We start from the raw sequence: 25,784 nt of genomic DNA on the forward strand, positions 1-25,784 counted from the left end.
CTCTTTACTCGTTTCGTAATACATCATCCCGCAACTAACTCATTAGTTGGAATGCTTGCAAGGCTTAAGTGATGTGCATTACCGAGAGGGCCCAGAGATACCTCTCCGACATTCGGAGTGACAAATCCTAATCTCGAAATACGCCAACCCAACATGTACCTTTGGAGACACCTGTAGAACTCCTTTATAATCACCCAGTTATGTTGTGACGTTTGGTATCACACAAAGTGTTCCTCCGGCAAACGGGAGTTGCATAATCTCATAGTCATAGGAACATGTATAAGTCATGAAGAAAGCAATAGCAACATACTAAACGATCGGGTGCTGAGCTAATGGAATGGGTCATGTCAATCAGATCATTCAACTAATGATGTGATCCCGTTAATCAAATAACAACTCTTTGTTCATGGTTAGGAAACATAACCATCTTTGATTGACGAGCTAGTCAAGTAGAGGCATACTAGTGACACTCTGTTTGTCTATGTATTCACACATGTATTATGTTTCTGGTTAATACAGTTCTAGCATGAATAATAAACATTTATCATGATATAAGGAAATAAATAATAACTTTATTATTGCCTCTAGGGCATATTTCCTTCAGCTGGATCCACTGCTTATGAGTGGCATGTGCTCCCTGCAGTGGGCTCTGCTGGTGGTATCCTTGTGGGTACTAAGACTAACTTTTTTGAGGTCCTGGATGTAAATATGAAGAAATACTGCATTATTATTACCTTGAAAATAAGAATGATGGTTTCCCTTGGCACCTGGTGGTGGTGTATGGTACAACTTATGCTGTGGACAAAGTAGATTTTATTGCAGAATTACATGAGAGCATGGAGGGCTTATGCTATCCAGTTTTATTTGGGGGTGATTTTAATCTAATCAGGGAGGCTAAGGAAAAAACCTCAGGCAATATCAATAATTCTTGGGCCTTTCTGTTTAATGACTGGATCAACAAATGGGGATTGATGGAGTATAAGCTGCCAAACAGGGTTTTTACCTGATGTAATAACCAAAATAACCCCATTTTTGCTACTATTGACAGAGTTTTCTCTGCTACTAACTGGGATAGCCATTTCCCACTTACATCTCTATGTGCCCTACCAAGGGTTGGGAGTGATCATGCTCCCATCCTACTAGACTCTGGGGTAGGTGTACACGGCCCAACCAGACCTTTTAAATTTGAGAAATGGTGGATTGGGCAGCCTGATTTTCAGGCCTTAGTGGAAAAAATTTGGGCCACACCTTCCCCTTTCACCACTGCTATTGAGACCTGGCAATTTAAAACTAAACTTTTTAGAAAACTGGTGAAAGGCTGGAGCATTAACATTGAAGCTGCTATGAAAAAGAAAAAGAAAGAGTTACTTCAGGAATTTGATGTTCTAGACATCTTCTCTGAACAGAACAAAATTAATGATGAGGATATCCTCAGAATGAAACAAATCAAGGAAGAACTTCATGAGATTTGGAGGAAAGAAGAAACTGCCATGTGGCAGAGATCTAGAGATAGGAAAATTAAAGAGGGAGATAGAAATACAGCATACTTCCATGTTGTTGCTAACCAACGGAGGAGGAAAAATCAGTTGTCTATTTTGGAAGGCCTTGATGGACCTGTATACTCTACCAAGGATATGTTAGAGGTTGCAACTAACTTTTATAAAAACCTTTTTGGGTTTGAACCTAAACCTAACATCCACTTGGATGACCAGTTTTGGTCTGAAGAGGAACGTGTGACTGAAACTAAAAATGACATACTAGAAAGGCCTTTTTCAGAGGAGGAAATTAAAGAAGCAATTATGGGCTCTTATGCCAATGGAGCCCCCGGGCCTGATGGTCTGTCCTTTATGTTTTACCAGCACTTCTGGGAAATTATTAAAGGAGACTTTATGGCACTTGTGAGAAATTTTGAGAGAGGATCTCTGGATATCCAGAGGCTAAACTATTTTATAGTCACTCTCATCCCTAAAGAACCAGACACCAAGAATATGAAAAAAATTAGACCTATTTGTTTAAGCAATTGTTTTGTGAAAATCTTTAGTAAATAAATGACAAATAGGGTTTCCCCTATAGGTCATAGGCTGCTAGCCCCATGCCAGTCTGCTTTTGTGAGAGGCAGATTTATACTTGAAAGTGTGGTGACTGCCCATGAGGCTATCCATGAAGTTCATAAGTCTAGAGACCCTGGGATTGTTCTCAAATTAGATTATGAGAAAGCATATGATCGTGTCAACTGGGATTTCCTAGTGGAGATGTTAACTTCCAGGGGCTTTGGCCCTAAGTGGATTAGGTGGAACTTATCAATTCTAAAGCAAAGCTCCTTCTGTGTTAAAATTAACGATGTTCTAGGTCCTTATTTTGTGGGGGGGGGGGAGTGCTGAAACAAGGAGACCCTAGTTCCCCTATGCTCTTCAATCTGGTGGCAGATGTATTCTCTCGAATGCTGATGAAAGCCGTCAATGGTAATATTATGTCTGGGATTCTTCCCCATATCATCCCGCGTGGTCTTATCTGCTTGCAATATGCAGATGACATGATATTATTCCTTAACCCTAATCCCGAGTATGTAAAAAACTTAAAGTGGTTGGTTGCTTGCTTTGAAAACCTTTCTGGGTTGAAAATTAACTATGATAAGTGTGAAGTGGTGCCTATAAATATGAGTGAAGATGATGCCAAACTGTTATCCCAAATTTTCTGCTGTAAGATGGGAGATTTCCCTCTCAAATACTTGGGGATGCCACTTCACTATCTTAAACTAAGAAGGGAGGACATCCAGTACATTATAGACAAAATCATTAAGAGGATTTGTGGTTGGAAGGGGAGATTACTCAGTTATGAGGCAAATTACTTAAAGCTTGCATCACTAGCATCCCAATGTACTTGATGTCTGTGATTAAATTCCCTAAATGGGCTATAAATGCCATCACATCACAGATGGCACACTTTTTCTCGGGTGACCAGGGAGAAGAACACAAATATCATCTTGCTAAATGGGGTATGATTTCTCAGAAAAAGGAATTTGGGGGCCTGGGGATCCCCAACTTAAGAGAGTTCAACATGGCTTTGTTAGCTTCTTGGGCAAAGAGGTACTTCATGAACCATGACAATGATTGGGGGAGACTAATTGATCATAAATATAGAACTGATAAACCTAATTTGCTTTGGGCCAAACAAGGTGTAGGTTCGCCCTTTTGGAAAGGGGTGACCTGGGCTTTTGAGGGCATTAGACCCTTTTTTAGATGGATTTTGGGCAAAGGAGACAAAATTTGTTTCTGGGACGACACTTGGGCTGGGGATTCTTCCCTGAAAACTCAATTTTGGGAGGTTTATGAAATTTGTCAACAACAGAAATGTGCAGTGGCTGAGGTGTGGGATGGTACTAATTTGAAACTCACCTTTAGCAGATGTGTAGATGCTAGTTTTATGGGTAGATGGCATGAACTGATTCAGGTAATATCTACTAAAAAAACCTAACTAATGAGGAGGACCATCCTGTCTGGCTTTTGGAGCCATCTGGAATTTATTCTGTCAAATCTTTCTACAACATGATAAATTGGGGAGGGGTTTCTACCCCGATTTGGAAAAAAATGGAAGATTGTTGTTCCCAACAGATACTTGGTCTTTTTGTGGTTAGCCTATAATAACAAAATTCTCACCAGAGACAACTTAAACAAGAGAAGGGTGGTTGAGGACTTGAATTGTTTGTTTTGTAATGAAAATGAAACTGTTCACCATTTATTCTTCGATTGCGTGGTAGCTAAGCAAATTTGGCTTGATGTGGCTGATGCTTTTGGTTTTAATATCCCAAAAAATATGACTGAACTATCTTCCTTTTGGAAAATGAACAATAAAAAATATGTGATTAACATTGCTTGTGTTGCCTCCATCTGGGGGATTTGGACTATGCGTAACGATATGTGTTTCGAGGGTATGCCATGGACAAGTACCCGAGCGGTGTTGGGACGGATCAGCTCATCTCTACATCAATGGAAGATCCTGTGCAAGGGCGACCAATCGCTGCCTCCTACTCCTGGACAGACGAAGAGGCGAGCTACTCAGGATCGCCTGGGCTGGGAGCTGAGAGCGTGCTCGAAGAGGACTCAGGGCGGGAGCGTGCTGAAGGCCCATTCGGGTTGATGTCGAGCTCCGCTGGATCATCCCCCCCCCCCCCCGTGTGTGCTGTTGAACTTCTAGAGTGTCTGAATGTGGGTTTTGAAACTGCCCTGTGCTGCGTTGGTTGAGGTCAATTTCTATGTTTTGCGATGTAGGTGTTGCCTAATACTCTCTGGTTTGCCACCTCTAGTAAACCCGAATGCTTGTTAACAGTCTAGGGACTTTGCCGTGCCCCGTTTTTAATAAAAGTGGGGTGGGGGGAAACCCCTTTTGATAAAGAAAATGTAGGAGCAGGCAAAGGAAAACACACCATAGCTGGGTACTTGTCCTTTGAGTGGTCAGCCTATGGGTTTATAGCAATGGAGTGTAGCGACCCGACGTAGCTGCCTAGGAAGCGGCAAGAGACGTCCACTGGTGGCGCAGGTTTATGATGAACTAGCTCATTTCGATCATACAAAATACGCCAGAGTAGCATCATCAGTCTTAGCCGTACATGTTCATTCAAATCTGAAACTATCTGAACAAACCATTCTCTTCCTGTTGGCAGTATTTTTGTAACATCTGAAAGGTCCCATTCAACAGACATTGCTCTCCATAGTCGCCTTGCATTAATGCATGAGCAAAAGGTGTGGAAAGAATCATCCTCTTGACAACTACAAATAGGACACGTAGCACTTATCTCCAGGTTTCATTTATGTTTGCTCTTGCAAGTAGCTAATGAATCTGTTCCCAACTTCCATGCAAAATTCAGAACCTTTGGTGGAGCTGGAGTGGACCAGATGTGCTTCCATCCCACCCGCGCTCCATCAGCATGTTCACTGGAAGTAGCAATGGAACTATTGCTCACTTCATCCAATGCAAGTCGATAAGCACTGCGCACAGTAAAGATGCCCGACTTCTCTGGTGCCGAAGCAAGAAAGTCTACACCAAGTCGTGGAGATGGCCCTATTTTCAAGATCTCACATATGTCAATGGATACAAAGAATTGTTGTAGTTTAGTTTGGTCCCATGTTCCATTATAATCCATGCGCTCAGACACCCACTTGAACCAACAATGCCCCTTCCTCGAGATCAAGTCGCCGGAGGGCTCACGCACCACCCATCTATCCCTCCATATTCTAACATTTTGGCCATTTGCGATCCTCCAAACCAGCCCCTTCTTTAGCAGATTCAACCCATAACTGATAGCCTGCCATGTTGGGGATGGATTACTAGTAAACATGGTGTCATCTAGTCTGCCATTAGGGTAATATTTTTCCTTCAAGAATCAAGCACCAAGGCTATTTTGGGAACACAATCAATCTCCATGCTTGCATGGATAGTAGCGCTTGATTGAAGAGTCGAAAGTCCCTAAACCCAAGACCGCCTAGGGACTTCGGCCTTTTATCCCAAGTGTACCAGTGTGTTTTGCGTTCACCTTTCTCAGCACCCCAATAGTAGTTACGTACCATCCGGTTCAGATCATCACAGACCACTAAAGGGAGCTTAAAAACACTCATTAAGTAAGTAGGGATGGATTGTGCAATTGACCTAATGAGGTCTTCTTTTCGAGCTTGAGTAGGATGGCCATCAAAAGCAAATAGTCTCTTAGTGAGCTTGACCTAGAGGTTCTGAAATTTCCCTTTTGTCATCCTTCCATCAGGGGTGGGTAGTCCCAAATATTTCTCCTCAAAGCCAAATGAAGTAACCTGCAACACATTTTTTACAGAAGTAACCATGTCTTGCTGGCACGCCTCACCAAACAGCAAAGAGCACTTTGCTTGATTTATAAGTTGTCACATGACCTTTCCATATACGTCCAAAATATGGTTAACATGATTAGCTTGCTAAAGTGTGGCTTTAAAGAATAGCAAAGTATCATCCGCAAACAACAAGTGGGATATACCAGGGGCACTTCTTGTAATTCTTAGAGGAGAGATATGTTCTTCCACAATACCTTTATCAATTAGTGCAGAGAGACCATCAGCCACAAATAGAAACAGATAAGGGGACAATGGATCACCTTGCCAAAGACCACGCGATGGTGCAAAAGATTCCAAGATGGTCCATTAAAATTCACGGAATACCTCACCGAGGTTACACAAGTCATGATGCAATTAACCCACCGGTGAGCAAAGCCAAGCCTTTCCATCGTTTGCCTAAGATAAACCTAGTCCACTCTATCATATGCCTTTGAAAGATCAAGCTTATAAGAATATAAAACTTTTTGCTAGGTCCTTCTCTTGCTTGATGTGATGGATACATTCAAACTCCACCTATGCATTGTCAGTAATCATTCGTCCTGGGATAAAAGCACTCTGTGACGGTGAAATAATATCATCAAGAACTGGGCGGAGTCTATTAACAAGACATTTGGACACTGCCTTATAGATAACATTACAAAGGCTAATAGGCCAGAAATCTGTATGTTTAATTGGATTTGGAATTTTTGGGATCATCACAATCACCGTATCATTAACATCAGGAGGCATATTTCCAATACGGGAGAATTCCTTTATGGATTCTATAACTTCATCCCGCGGATTTGCCCGATTTCTTTGAAAAAAACTGGCTGGGAACCCATCCGGCCTCGGGGCCTTTAAGGGTCCAATTTGGAATAAAGCATCAGTGATTTCCTTGTCTGTAAAGTCAGCGCACAGGAGATCACTTGTATCTGCCGTAACAATGGGATTAATTAACCCAACAACCGGAGAAGCATCAAGTGTTATGTCTGCCTCAAAAATATTCTGGAAGTAGGATGTGGCCGCCCATCCCATCTCCTTCTGGGTAGTGAACAAATTCCCTTGAGCATCCTCCAATTTTTCAATCATGTTCTTTCTTGCACACCACACTGATTTTGCATGAAAAAATTCCGTGCTTCTATCGCAATCTTTCAACCAGGTAATACGAGAGTGTTGCATCCACATGAGCTCTTCTCGATATAAAAGCTCATTCATTCAGTCCATCACTCTTCGTATTTCCATTCTATCTGCATTCATTAGCATGCGCTACTCCAGCTGAGTTCGGGATTTTTCTATCTCGCATGTGACACTACCAAATTTCGACTTGCTCCACTCGCACAGTCTACGCATAGTACCTTTGAGAGCTGCATTTACATCACCAAGCGAGATTTTCATGCCAGCATCAGCCCATGCTTTTGCTATTACTTTTTGCAAAGCCGGTTCTCTTTCCCACATAACCTCGTACCGCCTTATACGTGATTTAGTTGTCTGGTCATTATGTATGTCACAACAAATATGAATTGGGGCATGGTCTGAACATGGGGATATGAGGAGCTTGACAGAAGTGTTATCAAACATATTACTCCAAGCATGATTTGCAACTGCCCTGTCCAGCCGAACTTTAACATTGGCACTACCGGCCCTCGTGTTATCATCTGTGTGCGGGATGCCAATAAAACCCAAGTCAACCAACTCGCATACCTCCAAGACATCTCGAAGATCTTGCATTTGCGCTACTAACCTGGCAGTTGCCAAGGAGTGCTCAAAATCCCACATGCACTCGTTGAAGTCCCCCGCAACAATTGACCATGAAACTGTTATAAACTTTGACTACGAATGGAAACCAAGACACACCCTGATGAGGCAATCGACTACTCGCAAATCATGAGGTTACACGACGGAGTGATGGCCTGCCTCCGACGGCGGCACGAGGCGGCAAGGTGGTGATAGGCGGTTGCGGCCGGGGCCTTGGAGCTGGGCGGCGCCCCCCTTGGTGGCACCTCCCTGTTCGATGGTGAGGCGTGGCTGGCAGACTCCCGGTGGTTGGCTTGGGCAGCCGGCGGAACACTGGCAGGTTCGGGATGGTGCCAATCTCGTCAGCGGCGTCTTCGGCTGGCGGCGCTCACGGGTGGTAGATGAACTGGCAGAGCTTCGTGAGGGCAAAAGCGTGCCATGACCCGACTTCATGTTGCGTGCAGGCCTGGCCCTGAATAACGCCCAACCATATGGACATGACCTCATGTCAGCAACCAAACATCACAAAAGGTAAACAATTTCATTTTGATATGAGATACGAACCACCATGCAGGTAACTAAAAGTGCCTTTAGAGACCATGGTGACGCTTTGGAATAAGTAAGGGGGCCATGTGTAAAACTCTCCGGCCATGGACGATGTTATGATAATCTTGATGCACGATGTTATCCAGGCTTGGAGCTGCGTGTCGGCATGGTTGAAAAATATCATAGCATAGTTAGCGCAAGTTACAAGAGATAAGGAAAGTGAAAAGCAGATTCAGAGCCGTGTTCAGTATAAAAAATGTGTTTCGGGAATACAATACAGATCAATATAATAAACCCAAATACTTAAAAGTGCAGTTGCACTATTTGGGGCTCCCGAGCGCACGCTCGTGGACCGCACGATCTGAACAGATTAATCCTAGGTGTCACCTGGTGCAGACGAAACTACCCACCCACCCATTTCTATATATGGAAAGATTATTTGTCCACCACGCCTGACCAACAGTGTGTACTCAATGCTGACGCAACCTGCATTTATTCCTCTATGAGAAAATTCAAAAAGCAATAACTTTCAAATCGCGTGTCGGAATTATGAATCGTTTTCACCGTTGGGTTCCTCGCGACGAGCTCTTCAAAACTAGATCACGTATGGATATGTTTTGACGATTTTTCTCAAAAGCAACTTTTATGCTATATGAGGCAAGTTTTGTGCTAAACACGGGAAACTTTGATGCTAGATGAATTGCACCGTGTGTATTACTGAATTCGCCTGGTAACCTCTTAATTAGTTGTGTGCAGTAGTGTAATACTCACTCCGTTCCTTTATATAAGGTGTATTATTTCCGGCTCGGTGACCAAGGCACAGAATTATAGACATGTTAGGACGAAATTACCCTTGACGAATTTATTCGTTAGTGGAAAGTAAATTAGTTAGTCGAGGAAAGTATGAGATACATGCAATCGACAGAGAGATACTTTCCTTCTTTTACTACAAGAAGAGATGCAGACAATCAGGAGAGAGATACTTTCCCTTTTTCTTAAGGGCTAACAAGAGAATTATGAGGAATTAGAAGAAATGCACCTTACATTCTGGAATTTTATCAAAAAACAAATACACCTTATATAAAGGAATGAAGGGAGTAGGTGGTTACCATGGTTGCTAAGTTGCATACATCAAAATCGAAGTTGTAGACAATTTACTTGCCTACCATATTGTGAAGTTGTTTACCAAATGCATAAAAGTGCAGCAATGAAATCTCTTATATTTAGCACTAAAGGTGCCTCATGTTTTGTGTGACTTTTTTCATATTTACACAAACCAACCTATTAGGCAGTCTAACTAGGGGAAAAATGAAGTTGCTTTCCTATAACACTAAAGTTGCATCCATCTTACCCAAAGTTGCCTCGAAAAAAAGGTCAACGAAACCTATTGGTATGAGATCTAGTTTTGAAGAACTCGTCGCGAGAAACCCATATGTGAAAATGAAGCTGAATTTCAACGCTTAATTTTTCGAGGACAATTGCTTGGTTTTGCTAGGGCAGTTGCTTGTTTTTCTTTGCTAGAACATTTTTGCATTTTGTGTCATTTTGTAGTTGAGTTGTTTGGATTTTTGCTAGAATAGATGAGAAGTTACATGTGGGAGGGGGGGTAAGATAGTTGTCCAGAAAGGTTATTCAACTTGCTCATATTTTTTTTCTGCCTAAAATAGACAATATAATTAGTAGTGCCAGGGACAGCTGCTTATTTCTGCTACAACAGTTTCCTAGTTTTTGCGTTTCTTTGTAATTGAGTTGCTTTGATCTTCTGCTACAACATACGAGAAGGTGGATGAGAGGGGGGGGGTAGATCGAATATTTGTCCATAAAAGGCAATTCAAGTTGCTGATACATTTTTTCCTCTGCCTAAAGTAGATGCTAGGGGAGTTGCTTGGTTTTGCCAGTACAATTGCTTGGTTTTGCTAGGGCAGTTGCTTGTTTTTTTGCTAGAACAGTTTTGCATTTTTTTGTTTTATATTGAGTTACAAGCAAAAGGGCCGCTCAACCTGATGCTTCACAGGGCGAAACGGTAGATCAACAGGAGGTACCCAGGGTTTTTTTAGAATTTTTTTATGAAAAGATGAAGATGAAGAAGGAAGGCAACCGGTGTTGGGGAACGTAGTAATTTCAAAAAAATTCCTACACACACGCAAGATCATGGTGATGCACAGCAACGAGAGGGGAGAGTGTTGTCCACGTACCCTCGTAGACCGAAAGCGGAAGCGTTATAACAACGAGGTTGATGTAGTCGTACGTCTTCATGATCCGACCGATCCAAGTACTGAACGCACGGCACCTCCGAGTTCAGCACACGTTCAGCTCTGACGTCCCACGAACTCCGATCCAGCAGAGCTTTGCGGGAGAGTTCCGTCAGCACGACGGCGTGATGACGGTGATGATGTTGCTACCGACGCAGGGCTTCGCCTAAGCACCGCTACAATATGACTGAGGTGGATTATGGTGGAAGGGGGGCACCGCACACGCTTGGAACAATCAACTTGTGTGTCTTTGGGTGCCCCCCCCCGCCCCCGTATATAAAGGAGCAAGGGGGAGGCCGGCTGGCCTTGGTGCGCCCCAAGGAGAGGAGGAATCCTCCTCCTAGTAGGAGTATGATTCATCCTTTCCTAGTCCTACTAGGAAGGGGGAAGGGGGAAGGAAAGAGAGGGAGAGGGAGAGGGAAAGAGGGGCCGCGCCCCCTCCCCTAGTCCAATTCGGACTCCTCATGGGAGGGGGCGCACCACCTCCTGGGCTGCTGCCCTCTCTCTCTCCCCTCAGGCCCACTAAGGCCCAATACTTTCCCGGGGGGTTCCGGTAACCCCTCCGGCACTCCGGTTTTCTCCGAAACCATCTGGAACACTTTCGGTGTCCGAATATAGCTGTCCAATATATCAATCTTTACGTCTCGACCATTTCGAGACTCCTCGTCATGTCCGTGGTCACATCCAGGACTCCGAACTACCTTCGGTACATCAAAACACATAAAATCATATTACCGATCGTCACCGAACGTTAAGCGTGCGGACCCTACGGGTTCGAGAACTATGTAGACATGACCGAGACACGTCTCCGGTCAATAACCAATAGTGGAACCTGGATGCTCATATTGGCTCCTACATATTCTATGAAGATCTTTATCGGTCAAACCGCATAACAACATACGTTGTTCCCTTTCTCATCGGTATGTTACTTGCCGAGATTCGATCGTCGGTATCTCAATACCTAGTTCAATCTCGTTACTGGAAAGTCTCTTTACTCGTTCCGTAATGTATCATCCCGCAACTAACTCATTAGTTGCATTGCTTGCAAGGCTTATAGTGATGTGCATTACCGAGAGGGTCGAGAGATACCTCTCCGACAATCGGAGTGACAAATCCTAATCTCGATCTATGCCAACTCAACAAGTACCATCGGAGACACCTGTAGAGCACCTTTATAATCACCCAGTTATGTTGTGACGTTTGGTAGCACACAAAGTGTTCCTTCGGTATTCGGGGGTTGCATAATCTCATAGTCATAGGAACATGTATAAGTCATGAAGAAAGCAATAGCAATATACTAAACGATTGAATGCTAAGCTAACGGAATGGGTCATGTCAATCACATCATTCTCTAATAATGTGATCCTGTTAATCAAATGACAACTCATGTCTATGGCTAGAAAACTTAACCATCTTTGATTCAACGAGCTAGTCAAGTAGAGGCATACTAGTGACACTCTGTTTGTCTATGTATTCACACATGTACTAAGTTTTCGGTTAATACAATTCTAGCATGAATAATAAACATTTACATGATATAAGGAAATATAAATAACAACTTTATTATTGTCTCTAGGGCATATTTCCTTCAACCGGAACGTGCGAAGAGAGGTGGATAGGAAGTAATTCTAAAGAATATTGTTTTAGTTGCATCACACGATAGAGGGAGTTACTCCTATTCTAAAAATATATAGTATTAGTAGATTAAGTTACATCGGAAAATATATGGAGCTGCTCAGTTCACGTCAACAGTTGCATAAAAATGCCTGGAACACATTTTTCCTTTTTTAATAGTTGCCCATGAATCACACTATAGTTGCCCATGTTAGAGAATATATATGCATTAGTGTCATCTATATTTGTTGTCTCTACTTGTTGTTTTTGTGGTTCTTTTTTTGCACAAGGGTTCCCTGATATTACTGCAAGGAGCTTATGGGGCAGCAACCCCTCTTTTAATGCATGACACTAGTTGCTTCAAATTTTACAAGAGTTGTCTGAAATCATAGCAAAGTTGCTGCATGTTTTTTACTTTTGCATAGGGGGTGCATGCTATTTGTTACTGCAAGGAACTCATATGGGGCAGCAGACCTTTTTTACATGCCTGATAGTAGTTGGACTCATTGGATGGTAGAAAGTTTCTAGAGAGGCCGATTCCGATATTTTGGGGCGTTCTTGTGATCCATGTTGGAGTTGTCCTTATGGTAGGCGATTTAGAGGTGAAACTAGTCAATTGATTTATAGGTAGTCATACTAGGGGGGAAAGGAGTTGCTTTTATATAGCACTAAAGTTGCCTCTGTAGCACACAAAGTTTCTCGAAAGAAATTTCGTCGAACCTACTGATATGGGATCTAGTTTGGAACAACTAGTCGCGAGAAACCCAATGATGAAAACGGATTTGAATTTTGACATTCTAATCAAAAGATACAAGTTTTTAAAGTTTTTGATCCTCTAATAAATGCATGCGGGTTCCTATTTTGGGTTGTCCTAGCCGACGCATGGGGAGGTCCTTCCTTATATGGGAGAGCGCTCGCTACCGCGTACGAGCGCACGGGCGCCATCGAGTCACGTCCTATAATAAAAGGATCGACAATAACAGCTTTTTGTGTCAGGTGACAGCCCACTCTCTCTTCTCTCACAAAAAATAAATCCAACATTTTATTTCATCTTTGCTTAATTAAATCATCCATATCATCACTATAAATTCGTTTTTAAAATAATTTATAAATTTGAACTCCTCGCGCCAAGACCTTTAATGCTAGACCAATCTTCGATACGTTTCAGCACGTTTAAATTTTGACATTTCACATTCCGTATGTGAAACAAACTTATGTTAATATAGAAATGTGAAACAAAATATTATTTCAGTAAAGTCAAAATTTTGAAATAAACCTATTTACATACAAATAGAAAACAATATGAAACTGAAATTCAACTTCTGAAACTGGGTTTTTGTAAAGATGTAACAGTTTATCTCAAAAAGAGTGAAATATGCTATTTCAAAAATGAGCAATTGGAAAAGATGTGATTTTTGTGAAACAAACCAGTAAAAAGTAAAATGTAGGTTCTAAAAGTGAAAAAACAATTTAAACTGAAATGTCAATTGTGAAACTTATTTTATTAATGTGTAATTGTTTATTTTAAAAGTGTGAAATATGATATTTCAAAAATGTGCAATCGAAATATATATGATTTTTGCGAAACAAGCCCGTCGAACGCGAAATTGGTTGTGAAAGTGAATAAAAAATTAAAACTAGCCAGTCAAATGGGAAATGAAGAGCAAAAAATGTGAAGCAACACAAATGCTTTTGAAATAAATTTTAACACATTTTCAAATAATCAATTTAAAGAGTTGACATATTAAATAACCTGTTTCACTCATTTCAAATGAGTCAAAATATATCCAAGATTGTCTTGTTCTAAAGGTCTTTGCGTTAGGAGTTCAAATATATGAAAATATTCAAAACAAGTTTATAGTTTAATTGTTTAAAAGATATGAGTGTAAATTGTCTAAGATAAGAGTAAAAGTTTGTGAATTTGTTGGGGGAGGGGGGAGAGGGAGTAATGTCGCATTAGCATACTGCACTGAAAAAAAGTTAGTATTATGGGGCACATCAAACTGACACTTGATTTGACTAAAAAGAAACACGAGAAACTAAGAAAACAATACAAAGTATATACATGTGTGTGGATCATAGATAGCACGAATCACAGAACTAATGTGTGGTGCCGGATCCGCCATTACATGGCGTTACCTCTCAAAATGACTTCTGGGTGTTTCCTACTAGCTGCTAAATATCCTATATAAAAAGTGTAAAGAAGGTTTGCCTGCAGTTTATTTTCATGTTGTTTGAGTTATGTGCCCTAACCTGTGTATGAACTAGTATCCTGGGAGATTTTATATGACTTTGTTGTTTATAATAAAATTAGTATTGCCTTTGCCATGCTAATTCTCATTAATTCCAGAATAAATCAATATTTCAAAATAAAAACCATATTAAATTCTTTAGAAAGATTACATGCATGTTTTCAAAGCAGGAATATGTTCTTTCCTTGGAAAAGCTACTTGTGTGTTTCTAAAAGAAAAATGAAAAATCTCTAAAACTATTTTGTTTTTAGGACAATTGCAAAAAAAAATGACATTGATTGTCGATTTCGTGATCACTCTCAAGGGTCTCTTAGTGTAATCACGGCACTTTATATTGTGTGATGGTGTGAGGAGAATACACTGAACTATTATGGTGCTTGGGAAGCATCGTGCCTCCACGCAGCTCTGACGGAGATTAGCATCCGCAAGGGTCTGAACTTCGGGATACATCGTCGTCTCCGCGTGCCTTGTTTATCTCTTACCCGAGCCCTTACTTATACACTTGTTTTGTGATAGCTTTCGTGCTTCCAGTTATATATCTGGCTATCACATAGTTGTTTATCTTATTTAGCATAAGTTGTTGGTGCACATAGTTGGGCATTGTTTGTTTAGGTTTTGTGCTTGTTGAACTAAACACTAGTTTTATTCCACATTTACTCATCAAGTCTAAGCCGTAATTGTTTTAAAATGCCTATTCAACACCCCCCTCCCTTTCAGAAGCCCTTAAAATAAGAACACATACTCTTAACAGGGCTTCAAGTAAATCGGTGCCCAAAACACCGTATGAATTATGCACAGGGAGGAAAGCAACCGTGAATTATTTTCATGTATGGGGTTGTCCTGCTGACGCAAGGATTTTCAATCCAATTATAGAAAAATTAGATCCCAAGACTGTGATTTGGCATTTTATTGGTCATCCTGACAAATCTAAAGCATATCGGTTTTATTGTCCAAATCAAGCAACTGAGTTTGTTGAAACAAGACAGAAGACACGCCTTGTTCTGCTCAGCAATGCGCACTGGGCCAGGCCAGTGGGCGACGCGTAGCTATCCTATGCCTTGTGCGCACTGCAGCGCAGCAGCAGCCGCTGCCTCCTAGCAGCCCAAATGGTGCCAGCCGGCCCCAATTGGCCCAACTGCAGCCCACCTCTACCCCCGCTAACCCTAGCGCCAGGGGGGAGAGCGTCGGCTCGATCCCCACTCGCTCCCTCCGCGACACACGCGCGCGCCCGCCGCCGCCGCCTTTTGCCCCCGCTAACACAAGCGATCTGTGCCTTGCACCGCCGAGCCGCCATGGCATCTCCATCGATCGACACCGCCATGGCATCGATGCCGTCGACCCTCTCGCTGCCGTGCCTCGCCCTCCAGTGCGACTTGGGCCGGTCGACGTCGACGGTGCTGCTCAGCGTGCCGGAGAAGAAGGTCGTCGCCACGGGGGCCGACGTCGACGGCGTCATCGCGCCAGCGCTGGCCAACAAGACCGTACTGCCCACGGCGCGTGGCTACGTGCTCGCCCGGGACCCCACCTCCCTCGCCACCTTCCTCTACAGCCCCCAGAGCCGCCGCAAGATCGACCTGCCGCCGCTAGCCATCGACCAGGACCTGCTCAGGCACGGCGCCCACTGCCTGCTCTCCCACGAGCTCACCGATCCCAGCTGCGTCGTGCTCCTCGTCGAGCCCAACACCACCGTCATCTGGCACCTCCGCCTCGCCGGTGACCAGACGCAGTGGCAGAGACACGAGTACGACATCGGGTCCCAAGTGTACGACGACGACGAGGATGACGAAAAGCATCCGGCCTGGGTCGGGAAGACCGTGATCCGCCAGATTAGCGCGTGCCGCGGCAAGTTCTACTTCAACCTGCCCTCGACCGAGCTGGGCGTCGTCGACTTCTCCGCTGGCCCGCCGGCTTTCGGCTCGATCCCTGCCGGGTGCCACGACGAAGGGGAGTATACCGTGGTGGGCAGGGTTTTCCTGGTGGAATCCGGAGGGGAGCTCTACATGGTAAAGCTGCTGATGGACGAGGCCAACCTGAACAAGTACACGGGCTTGAGCGTCTACGTGATGGATTTCGAGCGGACGCGGTGGCGCAGGGTGGGTGATCTCGGCGGCCGCACCTTCGTCATGGCGCCGGTCTACGTCGGCGCCTCGTGCGAGGCCGGACGGCTCCGAGGCGACTGCGTGTACGTGGTGTGCCCAATGTCGAGGGAGTTGCAGGTTTTCGACGTCAAGGCCGGGAGCATCCAGACGCAGAGGCTTCACGAAGCTCCCTTCTCGAACAAAGGATTTTGGGTGCTTCCTACTAGCTGCTAAATATCCATATCCATATGTACGTATAGGTATAACTGTGCTAGTATTATCACCTTGCCTTTGCCATGCTATAACCATGATTAATTCCACAACAAACATCTTTTCAGCTACTATGTTCTTGGAAAAGCTACTATGTGTTGTTTATAAGAGAACAAAGGGGAAATCATCTAAAACTGTTTGTTGGTATTTGACCTGAATATCTGGCGTATGTCAGATTTGGGGAGATTTTGAAGAATAATGGCACTTATATTTAAAATGTTGAATATGTTTATTTTTGTACAAATATACAAAAATGCTTTGAGGGAGGACCAGCAGGGGAAAATTCTTCGGATGGAAAGGCATGTAAGCCAATACAACATCAAAATTGCTGCAAAAATTATGTAATACTACCATAGTTTTAAATAGCCGGCTATAGCCCCGCTATAGCTGTTTGAGGGTGTTGCTGCTAAATGATTTCATGTATAATTTGCCGCTATTGCCCCGCTATAGCTGTTTTTAAGGGTCGCCGCTAAATGCCATAGCCCGCTATTTAAAACATTGAATACTACACAAGCAATTTCTGGCCAAAGGGAAAGAACTATGATTTCTCTGCAAATTATGTAATGTAAGGGAAGCAATTCTTTTACTATAGAGAGAAGGTCGTTGAATACCTTTCATTATGGAATTATCAACGGCCGGCGATCGCTGCGAGAATTATGCCATTATTTGTTGATCCACCCTTATGATCTAGCAAGAAAAGAGCATGCTTGGCAACGGCGATCATTGACCGAAGGTGTCGTAGGAACAATTAAAATCGATAGCCTCAACCTTTCTGATAAGCCCCACCCATCCTCTAGATCGATGGTCTTGCAATCTTGCCTTTGCCCCGCAAGCCGCCATTGCCATTGTAGCCGCTGGTTCTCATCCCGATTGCGGATGCAAACCCTAGAGGAGGATGGGCCCAGTTGCTTCCATCACCCCGTGGGGTTTGTGTCATTTGGGGAAAGAGAGAGAGATAGATGGGGTGGAGGTCGGGGCAACCAGATTATGAGAAGGGATTATGTCACTGATGTTTCAGTTGGAGAATAACTTTGTTTCCGCTTTGTGGGTTGAGAGAGGGAGTCTAGCAAACATGGGGTCCAAATCTTTGCCATAGATCTTGTCCACATATGGTCAATTAAACGGCTGAAAAAAAATTAAGATGATATGGACACACAAGAGGGCACAGAAATCAGGTAGTGGGGATGAACTATTTAGGTATTGTACCACACACATTGTTGTCGGAATATTTTGCAACATATTTCAGTGTGATTCGTTGTATGAAACATGAATATTTAAATTATAATAATATAAAATTTTAGACTAAAAATACATATAAATTTATTATATTTGATTACTATATAGTTGTAAATATTTTATTAAATATATATAACATAAAAAATGAAAATTCCTATGTATGTTTGCATGTTGAGATGGGTCTTTTTTTCATGAATGTCATGAAGAAGTGGCATGCTTACATGTTGAGAGATATTGTTAGTGAGAACTAACTATTTAGATATAGAAGATTATAGATATATACTAGTAAACGTGCACGTGCAACGTACGTCTCAACTAATATTACAATTATATATGTGAAAACACACGTCGTTTCGTACCCTCAACCTGAACATATGCTGCTACCGTACATTCATTTTTAATTCTATATATAATTAAGAGCCATTTATATGCCCAAATTTCATATTAGAAATAGTATTGATCAGTTTCAGATCTTACATATACACCTACATTAAGCAAGCATTCAAATGACATTCATTTCCAAAGCAACACCTGAAGAATTCATAACTCTTCAAGATTGAAGGCTCTGCTGTATTTTCAGGGATGTGCATGCAAACTTGTTTAGTCATGAATCCACAATATATGCATTTCTATTGTAAAATAATTCCTTACTGGGAACAGCTGTGTAGCTAACATGCATTTCTGCATCACATTATTATTATCAATAATTACTAACTTCTCTAAATTGCTCTCCATTTCTCGTTACAAACATGACACATATGCAGGAGCAGAGAAGGAAGCCGAGATGGTTACCAAACCGGTGGCGAAGAAGATGACAACGACTCAAGAATTAAACATCTACATTGATAGCCATATGGCCAAGCTTAAGCAGCACCAAGACCATACGCCCCTCAAACATTAATGAAAAACTTGGTCATTATTTTTACTCCGGCCAGCAGGTTAGCCCCACTTACCTTCCCTGCCTCATCGCCAACGTAGACAGTAAACATAGTAGCACACAAAAACCGAGACATTAGCATGCAGGGCAGGTTGCACACTTTGTAAACTGATGACATCATGACAGTGAAAGGTTATTTTACTGCTAACATGAAGTAAATCACCCTATGCCTCTTGAAAATGCTTTTCAATGTACCCAATCATTATGTGTTTTGTCTGCATTACCAAATTATCAGTCCAACTAAAACAACTAACTTAAAATATATATGGGTGGCATATCAAGAACAAGTACTTGCTCGATGAGGTACATAACACGCCAAATTCTACATTTATTATTCAAATAACCAGTGCGAGAATTATCTGACCATAAACACACTATTACATCAGATAATCAACTATGCGGCAATAATCGTATTGATTTACTGCCCACCAAACTCGGAGAAGTAGTTTAGTTGCATTACTTCTTGCCATGGATTGATAGCAGTAAAGGACAACCGATAATCCAAAATAATGAATTTGGAAAAAGAAAAAAAGTTGGGGCATACTGTGCTTATCGGTGACTTTATCAGGTTAAATAATGGTGGGAGAGCACAAAGACGTCCGTCTTGTCGGGTGGTTGAATGATTGCAGTAGAGAACTAATGTGGGAGGTGTCCTAGAGCATCATCGACACTGTACAGCAAATATATTAACCCATCAGAAGTTCTTAAATGACCCAAAGAATCAGAGAATGAGGAAATAGGGGGGGGGGGGGGGGGGGGGGGCTACATACATATGTCAAGTTGATACCTAAAACCAGTCATTTGGATCACAAATAATATTCACTCGGCTTGAACCCAAAAACAAGAACCAAGATGAGGGAAGCTACCGACCTTGAAATAGAATGAAAATTAATGAGTAAAGATAAGAAACTCATGTGCACAGTCCACAGATATAACAAAAGTAATGCAAAAAGGCACTATACATGGCATATATATATACCAATATTGTATTGCCCGATCACAACAATAGAGCAATCGGTCTTGGTTTGATGTGCTTGGTTAGAACCAGCAGAACAGGACTGGAGCACGGCGCAACATCTAGGGCAGTGGCTGGTTCATCTGCTCAAGCAGAAGGTGCACGTCACATAGTTGACTGATGATATCGAGGCTACAGATATTTAAGGATGTGCTACACATACATCGTACTAAAAGATGTCAACTGAACCAAATAGGGATCAGAAAAGAGATTCTTACCCTAACCAACATGCTATTATCATGTCCTATATAAAAAGTTTCAAGTATGTGAATCATTCTCAGCTAAATCAACCCAAGTACCAAATAAAAATAGTGACCCTCACAATCAGTAACCACTGCATGTAGAGAACTTCCGAATATAGCAAAGCAGGCAAACTCACTCACAAATTGCTAATTATAATGCTACTGAATGTCACGAAACAAGACAAACAACAAAGAAATGATTCCATCAATAGCCTCTTGCCTCTTCTCCTTACTTGTGAATCCTGACTATACATAGCTGAAGGAGAAGAATATTGATACCTTGTTAATCGTATAAAACTGAGGTAATTACTAAAGCCTCTAAAGTAAGGATCAATGGTCAATGCACGTCTTGACTAATATGAAATGCGCATATCCAAAACAAAACATTGGAGTCTGACTTTAAGAAATAAGATATCTGACAAAAGCAATAACAGTGAAGGCAAAAAACAAAAGAGATAGTTAAAACCTAAATATGTCAAGCTGGAAGTTCTGTCCCTGACCATTATGAAGAGGACACCTTTGTCCCCTATGAAGAAACAAGTCAGACCTGCATATATATGTCTAATTTTCATATATCTCAAGAGCAAAACAAACACCATGATAGACTGTACTTCTGAAATCATCATGTTGCAAAGAGAATAGTACAATCTAATAGCAGATGGCAACACATAGAAGAATGATTATTACCTCATGTCTCATGTGCTTGCTGGCGACTTTGCCATTTCAAAAATCTTCCTCCAGCCTTCCATTTGATTGTACTTCTGAAATCATCATGCTGCAAAAAGAAACACCAAGCTCAGCAAGCCAAAAGTTCATTTCTTCTATATATTACCAAACTATATATAAATTTGTAAGTTAGGTCTCAAAAGTTCAGCGAGCCAAAAGTTTCTTCCAGTCATGTTATTTGTTGAACATCCTATATCGCTTGGACGCGGAAGTCCAGCAAAGGATTTGCACTGTCCATCCTATAATACTGTCCATATCCACATCAAGTAGTTCATGTCTTGCTATCTTGTAATTTGCATCTATTAATTAAGTAGGATTTGTTTCACTTTTATCTAAAAATTGATGCATCTGTCGTCATGTAATATGAAATTTACAGAGATTAGTTCATGTATTGTTCTTCAGTTCCTTCTCCCATACATTACAATTGCGAATGGAAACGTCTTCTTCTCAGAAATTCACTGAACAGAAAAAATGTTGATTGAAGAAAGGAAGAGTCAGTATATTACCATGGGCGTGTGATGAATCGGCAGACATGGCGGATGCATGAGGAGTGGAGAGAAGCCGCATCCGGCGAAAGCAAGGCGGGGGGTGGTCAGATCGCATCATGGTGCCCTGCCAGCCTCACCGTTAAGCCAGGCAGTAACTCGCGCCGGCGACGCTCTTGCGCACCGTAGCCCATGCCTCAGCGCCGCTGCACCAAGCGCTCGTCGCGCGCCTGCGCCAAGCTGACAGGAACCAGGTGCCCCGCCGTCGCCCTCCTTGGGGCTGGCCCTAGATTCGCCCCGGGGCGCCCTCCATCGGCGAAGAGACGGGGAGGAGGTAAGGGAGGGAAGGAACGCCTGCCTGGTAACGTGGTAATTGTGATTTGTTCTTTTTTAGTTGGACGTGGTTGTTGCGATTTGGAAAGGCCTTTTGCGTTGACGAAGCGTAGTATGCGGACGCGCGTGGAATATTCCTCTGCGGGTGGAGCGGGTGGAGTGCGTTCAGTCCTATAAAATTGCTAATTGCACACATAGCTCGAGATTAAATTAATTGTAACCATTAGATTTTTATACAGTGAGGCTAATCTGACAGTGGTAATTAGGCTGTGTACATTTGCGGGGTGGCTTTAAGAAAGAATTAGTTTGATTGTTTAATAGTAGTATAGAAGTATAGATATAGATATAGATAATAAGAAAGGCTTGCAGTCTTACCGGTTAGCACTGCGGGTTGGTGGGCTGAACGGTCCAGGTTTGAGCCTCTCCACCTCCTATTTAATTTGAGCATAGCTCCTCCTATGTCAACAACCAATATTTTTTATCAAGGAAGGCAACAAACTCGCCACGAGATCTTCTACCCACTTGATGCTGAAGAAATTAAAAAAAATTGAATCCCGACAAGCGAGATGGAAGATTTTGCTGCATGGCACTTTGAAAAGACAGGAGTTTTCACTGTTAAAAGTGCCTACAAATTGGCGGCGCTGTTAAAAGCATCAAATACTGCCCGTGTATCGAGCTCCACAAGTGATGCGGGAGACAGAAGCATATGGGAACTTATATGGAAAACAAAAGTGCCAAATAAGATTAGAGTGTTTGGGTGGAGAGTGGCCACTGGTACCCTCGCCACAAAACGGAACAAACAAAAAAGAACAATTGCGCATGATGGTACATGCTCTATTTGTGGCAAGGAAGACGGGGACGGATACCATGCCGTGGTATCCTGCACCAAGAGTAGAGCTCTGCCTCATGCTATGCGAGAATGGTGGAAGCTCCCTAGTGAGAAGAACTTCCGTTTTACAGGTGTGGATTGGCTACAGAACCTTCTTGGCTTTTCACTGAAGAGCAGAGAGCGAAAATCTTAATGTTATTCACTTATTCTGGAGAGCCTGGCATATGAGAGACAATTGCACCTACGGGAATGGGAAAGAGACTACAAGTGGTTCCATAATCTTCCTATGTAGGTAATCACCTGCATATACATGGTTGCCATCAACCGGAAAATGAGAAGAATTCTGAATCTCTGTTCCAGGAACTATGGAGACAGTCTGTGCCTGTAGTTCCTACTCATTGGACTGCTCCCACTCAAGAAACGGTGAAACTGAACACAGACGCAGCTTTTCAGAAAGATACTGGTCAGAGCTCAGTTGAGGCAGTAGCGAGGGATTGGCGAGGCAGAGTTTTCTTATCGATAAGCCGCCAAATCGAGAACTGCAGTTGTGTCGAGGAAGTCAAGGCAATGGCCGTGCTGCTTTGTCTGTCGACCTTGCTGAGATTTTATGATGGGCACATTGTGGTGGAATCTGACGGCTCTGCGGTGGTCAAAGAGATTCGGTCTGAAACCATATCAAGCCAGTTTCCCCCTGATACACGATATCAAGCAACTTCTACTTAGGTTGGGATCTCAACAAGTGGGTGCCATCGGAAGATCGGGAATGGTCTGGCGCACGGCCTGGCTACGCTCGCGAAAACGAAAGCCCCGTCCCCCCTAGATCTGCCCTGACGAAATTCCCGTCCCTTTTCCATGCCTTCATTCTTGTATGGACACAAATACTTGGGGGCTCTGAAGGTTTCAAGACAGAGAAGAAAGGAGCAAATGGCTACTTCAAAATCTATAATGTTGGAGAAGGTACGTACATGAAGTTTCTGAACATCACCTTATCATCAACGCCACGCCGTTTTCACATATAACGTTTTCCCTCACTTGTATATTAGATGTTTGGTGCACTATTCTTTTGGGTAGTTTGTTTTCTGTGGCTTTATTAGCCTTCATCTCTTCGGGATGTAATTAGTCGTGCAATACGGTAATAGATGATTCATAATTGCCATATATCGCCCGTAGCGAGAGCTAGGGGCAAATCGCCCACAAGTACTATGGCGTGGGCCGGCCCAATAGCAATCACTACATATGTTTTTACGTGCACCGCAAATTTTATCGCAATGTGGTTTTTTCTGGAACCCGGTTTCTTTTCAGCATTTTTATAAATACCATTTTTTATGCATGAAATTTTTGGAAAAATAGATGATGCACATTTTATGTTATATGTGGAATATTGTTTAAATATATGTTGTTTTTAAAACACAGGTTGAACTTATTTTAACACATATTTGACATTTTTCAAACATATGTTGAACACTTTTTTATTATACACTGAATAGTGTTTAAACATATGTTGAATTTTTTTTAAATACACATTGAACTTATTTTAACACATACGGAAATTTTTTAAAGGTATGTTGAACATATTAGTCACTTCTCTAAATTTCTAAAATTCATGAGCATTTTTAAATCCACAACCATTTTTTGAGTTTCCTGAACCTATTTTAATTCTGTGAACTTTTTCTAATATCAAGAAGATTTTTCTAATTTCATCTCTTTTAATTCATGAAATTTAAAATTCATTGAACTGTTTAAAAACTTTGACCAATTTTCAAATTCTGGAATATGTTTTCTATTCATGAACATTTTCTAAACACAATGGTTTAAAAATCACATAGATTAGACATTTCATTTGAAAACTATTCTTTTAATTTGTATCATATGCTACTATAACGAACATAATTGCTGCTGCAGAATAACCATAGCACTTTTCGAAAAAATAGCGCTTCCTTTGTGGCGTGCTTGTTAGTAAGCGATCCGGCCATTGGGAGCTTAGTAACTTTACTATTGCTTTACCAAATTATCCTAGGTACAAAAGATAAGGAAGCATGGGCACGTGTACAAAACACCCATCTAGCTGCCTTCAGTACCCGCAGACTGAACCAAAGGAAAAACCAACAATTGCAACACATACAGATGGCCCCTCTATGTTGGAAATATGCCCTAGAGACAATAATATTGTATTATTATATTTCTATATTCATAATTAATAATTTATGTTATATGCCATAACTGCTATGATCCTGGAATACGTGATTCAGTAAAAAAACTCATATGCAAGTGTGGAATGATAAACAGTAAAATTAGATTCCTAGTCTCGCCTCTAAGACTAGTTCAAGTGTTGTTGGTGATCATATTTTCTGGATTTTAGGATACCATTAAGTGTAACAATAGTACTAAAACAACATTGAGAATACGACGTTACAAGAATGATCATATTGAATCGACCCAAACTTATTTGTTATACTTTAAGATAATATTGTTAGAAGTCAATTTTTATAACACAGAGTGTTAATGTGTGATTTAGTTCCTTAGACCATGAGAGTATCATAATCACTTCTCACCGTATGATGAACTTTGGGGTTGCTCAAATATCATATCTAACATGGCGATCTTAATGACAGCTTACATGTTCATCGGAAAGTTGAAAATGGATTAGATAGCTCGAGAGTGGAATTTGCTCCTCCAACATTGGAGAGATGTCCTTAGGGCCCTCTCGGTGTGATGGCATCCATCATCATCCGAACAGACACATGTGCTATGTCACGGGAATGCCGGAACATGTCAACAAGAAAGAAGAAGAAAATTGGTAATGGGGAGACCGGTATAGTGAGCATGTGTGTGACTCACAAGGATTCAGATTTATCTCACCTCAAGTTTTGTAAAGTATCACGAAGCAAAGGGAATAGCACATGATAACCAAAGGTTCACTCGAATGTCATTCATGTACTCATAGGCATCAATATGGACGTCCATGGTTCCGGTATCGATCATTGAACGAAAGGGGATTTGTTCATGTCTATGTTTTACTGAACCTACGGGTCACAAGCTTAAGGAAATCATGATCTGCTGAGTGTTAGCAGAATGAGAGTAATGAGGAAATATTTGTGAAATTGTTTCATTAATATTCCAAATAGTTCCGAGAGGAACCGGAAGCATTTCGGGGTCACCGGAAGGGTTTCAGAGTTTTTCAGGCAATACCGAGTATTACTGATAAATAATATATAGATGGAAAATGTTTTCAAAGATGTTAAATTAATAATGGAAGACTCTAATAATAGTTATGAGGCTTTTATATTTAATTAAATATCAATGGGCGGAACTGAGTGCTACCATATTTGTTTTCATATTATTTTGCAGAAGCGCAAATGAATACAGAAACCCCGGAAATGAATACGGAAACAGATACTACC

At 41.9% G+C, this 25,784-nt stretch overlaps 1 long non-coding RNA gene across 1 annotated transcript; it reads right to left on the minus strand.

The window, feature by feature from the left end:
- Nucleotides 1-6,144: 6,144 nt before the first annotated feature.
- Nucleotides 6,145-21,625, minus strand: LOC147983660 (uncharacterized). The gene is made up of 8 exons (XR_015615707.1): nt 21,243-21,625; nt 20,698-20,785; nt 20,477-20,557; nt 19,733-19,851; nt 19,524-19,623; nt 17,192-19,423; nt 8,133-8,268; nt 6,145-8,040 (listed from the first exon to the last, which is right to left on the minus strand). It is a non-coding gene; the product is annotated as an uncharacterized LOC147983660 (long non-coding RNA).
- Nucleotides 21,626-25,784: the final 4,159 nt, after the last annotated feature.

This window comes from Triticum urartu, chromosome 2A (assembly GCF_056163025.1).
Source record: "Triticum urartu cultivar PI428250 chromosome 2A, HENAU_Tu73, whole genome shotgun sequence".
Lineage (NCBI taxonomy): Eukaryota > Viridiplantae > Streptophyta > Magnoliopsida > Poales > Poaceae > Triticum > Triticum urartu.